Below are 6,000 nucleotides of genomic sequence, written 5' to 3'. Positions count from 1 at the left end.
GCTACACCTATAGTTGATTTTCAACACAGATTGATGATATTTGCTTTCTTGTTGACCTATGATGATTTGTTGAACTTTCAATTATTTTAGTTATTGTGTTGTATGACTTTAATGTGTCAATTTGTAAAATTAAATTTGTTTTGGTATTTAGTGCATATTACTGGTTGAAAATAAGATAGAAATTTTTTAGTACACAGATTATGACTAGGATAAGTTGGTTTATTAACTAGTTTAAAAACCAAAAAACCAACCAACCCAATTCCTTTCAATACGGTTTGGTCTGGTTTGGTTGGTTTTAGACAAAAAACCGAACCAAACCAATCCAATTCTGTACGATTGGATCGGATTATTTTTCCTACCAAAACCAAACTAAAGCGCACCACGGACACCAGTAGTACCATGCAGATGAACCACAATAAACTGAAAGGTCAGTGAATAATTAGTCTTATCATATTGTTTGCATTTTTCAATTTCTTAGCAGTCAATTTGGGAATTTCACAACCTTAGGTTTGCTATTTGGCATTCACTCTAAGGTTATGTATCTGTTTAAGATACCAAGAGTCAGCTAGTGGTCACTGAATTAAGTTGTCACTTGACAGTGTTCTTATGGATTCTTTCAGTCAAACAAAATAAATAATCAAAAGCTTAGCAATTCAATTGCTATTTTTCTTTGGCCACTTGTATATTTTTTATGTCACTAATGGTTAAAACATGCTTTGCTTTTCCATGAAGCAAACAAGGTAATGTCATATTGTCATGCATTATTCTAAGGAAAAAAACTTAGTATACAACACAAAAACAGAAACAAAGACAAAATATAAAAAGTCACCAGCACATGTGTGATATTTTGAGGATTAGGAGAGGTAATATGCTTTACACTTATACTCCCCTCAAAACCAATTAGAGAGGAAAAAAATAAAAAATTTAAAAGTAAAACTCTAACGATCATATTGCCATTGCATATTCCAAATTTCTATAATCAGTTTTTGGTCATTGATGAAAAATATAGGCATAGAGAAGCTCATTCTAAGTGTTAGAAACTCCTGGAAGGCACCAATGTATGTAATCTGCATAAGTTTTTGGGTTAGAAATTTGTTCTTCTGTTAGAGGCTCCCATTGCTTCCTATAGATAGATGGGTGGCCTTCTTTTCTATACTCTAAGAGTCGTGTGATGTTAAGCATCTGAACATTCAAGCCTCTTGATTCAAATCTTGAAGTACATTTTTCACTACCCTCATCATTGATGGAAAAGTACCATTCCCCCAGTAATCCTCTTGTATAATCAAATCCGTTTTTTTTGTAGTAGTTTTCACTCTTCACTCCTCCCATTCATGATATTATTGTACTTGTATGAATGCTTTATGATTTATTTCCATTTTTCAACAAGATCAAGGATAAAAAATGTATCGTGAAATTGGTTTTATCACCTTTGCAAGTGCAGGTTGGGTTGTGTGCTCTACTCTTCACTACGTGCATATTTTAGGTGAATGGGGTTTATAGTATGCTAGTTTTCTTTTATTGTAACTTGATACTTATCTAAGAGCTTGATTGACACCTGTTATACACACATTTTCAATGCGTACTATATGTGCCTACAGCTGTTGCTCTATATTTTGGTTTGTATACTTTTTGAGTTTAGTGCAAAGGATGTATCAGTTAATTTTATTGTTTATGCCACAAGTTATATTCAATAGATGAAAAATATTAAGATTTATAGCATTTTAAAAAATCCAAAAAAGGCAAAAAAAATTATCTTTAAAATTAAACAAAAAAAGGAATTTTTTTAATTTGTATTGAAATTAGAAGCGGTTTTATAACCGCCGCAAACATTCATAAATTAAAAAACATAATAACATTGCGGCGGTTCGTAACCGCCAGCGAAAATAGATTAAATTCTAATACTTGTATATCGCGGCGGTTTAAAACCGCCGCTAAATTAATTGCTGCAAAAAATTGATTCAGCGGCGGTTATACCAGCGGTTGCTAGAAATCGCCGCAAAACCTAATCCCTGCGCCTATAACAGGGCGGTCCACTGAACCGCCGGCTTTTTGATTTTGTGGCGGTTTGAAACCGCCGCTAATAGAGAAAAAAATCGCCGCTATGCAGCGCCTCTGTTGTATTAAAGGTTAATAAAAGATTATGGCATAATAAAAGGAGTAATAGTGAATTGTAATAATTATTTATCATCTAGAGAATTCGTACCTCAAACATAGTTCTTTTTCTGTTTATTATTTTTCATACCTAATGGCCTATGATTCTATCAACAGTATTACCTATGATAGATTATGTAATGAAAAAGTTTAAAAAATAAAGGAAAAAGTAACGAATAAAGATGGTCTGTGAGTGTTGTTGCAAGATCACGGACACTTGGAAGATAACTGCACGATGAATTTGGTATATAGAAAAGTTTTTGAGAGCTTAAAATGAAAAGGTAAGAACGAAATCTCTTAATTAGATTTATTAATTTATTAAAATTTATTACTATCAATTTAAAAAATTGACAAATTCTAGGTGCTAATGGATAATGCATTCTTATTGTACATTTATAACTTGAGAATATTAGAATTATCATAAAAATTCGTATTATGTTATTTTCCTAATAAGTAATTTTATGATTACATTAATCATATAATTTTGTATACTAACATTGATATAGTATTGTTTCATCTATATATTTTGCAGGCATCAAAGGATAGTGTTGAGTTTTTATTTAGTGGGTTTAAATTATTTATTGTTTATTGGAGACTTTCTGCATTAAAATTCTGTAATAATTTGTTGTTCATTTTCAGCTAATTTTGATATGTTCTTACACATATAACAATTTGTTGATGGATTTAGGTATTACTAGATTATTTACGGTCACATTCAGTATATATGTCTGATTTATTGAAAAAAGTAGATTACTAAAACCGGTTAATAACTATTTTAGAGTTAATATAATTAACACTAAATTAAGAAAAAACAAACAATGCATAACTCATTACTTTTTTATTAGTCAAATTATTATAATTCAAATTAATTTTAATTTTATCACGTGCATGGCACGGGTAATTACACTTGTTTTGTCCTGTAATTGAGTTAATCATGTGCTTGTTATTAGGGGTGCACATGATTTGATCCGGTTCAAAGATTCAGTCCGTATCCAAATACTTTAAGACTAATTTGATGTTATTTCACCAGGTCTAGGGTCGGATAAGAGTCTCAAAAAGAGATTCGGTCATTATTTAGGATCGGATCCGGATCAATACGAACCCGACTTCACCCGACTCATGTGCATCATAGGAGGAATAAAAAAAGTATACATGTTTTAATTAATTCCAATATTATGTTATATTAATTATAAGTTTATTGTTTTATTTTTAATCACATTTGTTAAATTAGGAAATAGATCAAAGAAGCATGGAATTAAAATTTATGGACAAATTCAAGTTCAAGTATGGTTATCAACTTCTCTATAAAAGTATTTTTTTCTTCTTTATAAATGAGTATCATAATTTTTTGACATAAAATTTATCAAGACCCGGACTTTACCCGGTCAAGACCGAATTTTATTGTGGCTCAAAAATAATGTGATTTTACCGGATTTAAAATTGGATAAAAATTTCAAAAAAAGACTCTATCATTATTTAGGATTGAGTCCGGATAAAAACGAACTCAATTTTACCCCACCTCATATGCACCCCTAATTTTTGTGAGCTTAAATTGCTTTTATGGAAAAGGCATGGAAATAAAGGGGATATTTATTTTATCAATAGTTTTGTAACTAGTAAAAGTACTTTTCTGCTCCCATGTTGAAAGGCCTCATCCTTATTTTTCATTGTGCTTGTGTAGTTTAAAGAGGTTACTTGTTAGTTAGGGTGTTTCAGTGCAGTTTGGTTCGATTATTTTTAAAAAATTATTCAATTTAATCATTTATTAAAATTGCAGTTCGATTTAGTTTGAATTTTTCACTGAGACTATCCGAACCAAACCAAACAAATTAAAATCGATTTGATTTAATTCGATTTTTTCAATTAATTCAAATAAAAATCTACCATACTATTTCACAAAGTATAAAATCATACAACACAATAAGTTAATAACTAACAAAAGTCTTAACCCAATGAAACTCAACGACAAAAAAAATTACAATGATAATTAAAGTCATTAAAAATTTAATTAGTTAACACAACAAAAGATAAAAATAAATTTTCAATAAAAGACAACCACATTTTAGTATTCTTTTCGGCAAAACAACGAAACATCTTTAAACAAACCAACTTAAAATTAAAAGGCAACAACAACAACAACAACAACAACAACAACAATCTTCTTTAAACAGATTTGTTCATTGTACCCTTTAGAGGAGCATTACATGTCTACAATTTCACCTTCAGTTTTACTAATGTTATCACTTATACTATGATCAAATTACAAAAATATCACGGATACAACATCAAATATCAACACAACAATGAATCAAAATCAAAAACAAAATAACAATAAATCGTTGAATCAATAACAAGTTAAAAGTAAAAAATAAAAACAGCCATCAGACCAGTAATACAAGTAGACTTGTTCATTGTACTCTTTGCACCATATTAAAGGTTCCAAAAACATATTTAAAATTATTCCACCTGTAAAATTTTTTACAATAACGTGTAAAATCTTGAAATTTTAATTAATTAATAAATTAATTATGAGTCCAAGAAATTAGGAAGTTAAATTTTATAATTTGAAAGAGTACAAATAATTAAAATACGAATTTTTAACAAAATTTTGTCCAAAATTGAACCAACGGGTCAAACTAGTTAAACCAGACCTGTTTAAATGAAGAACTCAACCTTCCCTTCCCCCAAATCATAAGAAACAGGCTGAGGAAGAGAAGCATTGCACCAAACCCTAACATCCATTTTCAATCCAACTTCAATCTTCCATATTTTTCAATTTAGAGCTCCGATCACTGCACCGTTTGTAGCCATGCGACTGTCTTGCTAAGCTCTTCAAATCTATCCTAACAAAGTGGTAAAAAAATCAAATTTATCACCCAGTTCTTTTCTTTTTATATTTTTGTGATTTTTGGTATTGGATATTGAGAGGTTATGTGATTTTGATGTTTTAGGATACTCTAGTAGCGGGTAATTATTGGGTTCCATCCAATTGTCCGTGTGTAATGGTAAAGAACTCCTATCCCTTATGAATTTTCAAATCTATGAAGTTAGGTATTGAATTTGTGAATGTATATGAAACTATATGAATTAGGTTGAATATATGTGAAGTTGGTGTCAAATTAGTGAATTGGAACACAGTTGTGGTGACGGAAGCTTGTTGAGTTGATTTGGAACACTTGGGAGCCTGTGGATAAGAGGAGAGATTTTGAGTTGCTTCGGGCTTGGGGAGAAAATCGACCAATATATGATTTTGTTTCCTATAATTAATGTATAATGTTATGCAAAAACTTAGGCTAGTTGTCATAGGATAGGTTTGAATACTTTGAATTGTGGTTATAGTGGATTAAATGTGTATAATTGCATTGTTGATATTGATTTGATGAAGTTGGTAAATTTGTATATGAAAATGGTTTGAAGAAATTGGTGAATTTATGTGTTAGAATGATAGAGAATTGGGTAATGAGTATGTGATATTATGTACGAATGAATTATGTTGATTTGGTAAAAGCACAATTTTTAACCAACTTTGACATACTGTAACTTAGCTCTCGGACTCCCAAATTTGGTAAAATTTGTCTTAAATAAAAATTGGATCCGAGTAGTTGATGACGTTCGAAAAATATATGAAAAATAATTTTTAATGAAAAATTTATACGTGTTTGAAGTTTAGATTGAAAAACAGAATTTTGCAGAAATTACTAAAAACCAGAAAGTCTAGTATGTGTGCCCACACACACTATTCTGCGCATGCACAGACCAGAGCATGTGGTAAGACTTATGCATACGCAGGAGGGTAGTGTGCACGCACACACTGGAAAGTTTATAAGTTGTGCGTACCACACTATGATG

This window comes from Arachis duranensis, chromosome 5 (assembly GCF_000817695.3).
Source record: "Arachis duranensis cultivar V14167 chromosome 5, aradu.V14167.gnm2.J7QH, whole genome shotgun sequence".
Lineage (NCBI taxonomy): Eukaryota > Viridiplantae > Streptophyta > Magnoliopsida > Fabales > Fabaceae > Arachis > Arachis duranensis.
Note: the sequence above shows the minus strand (reverse complement) of the source record.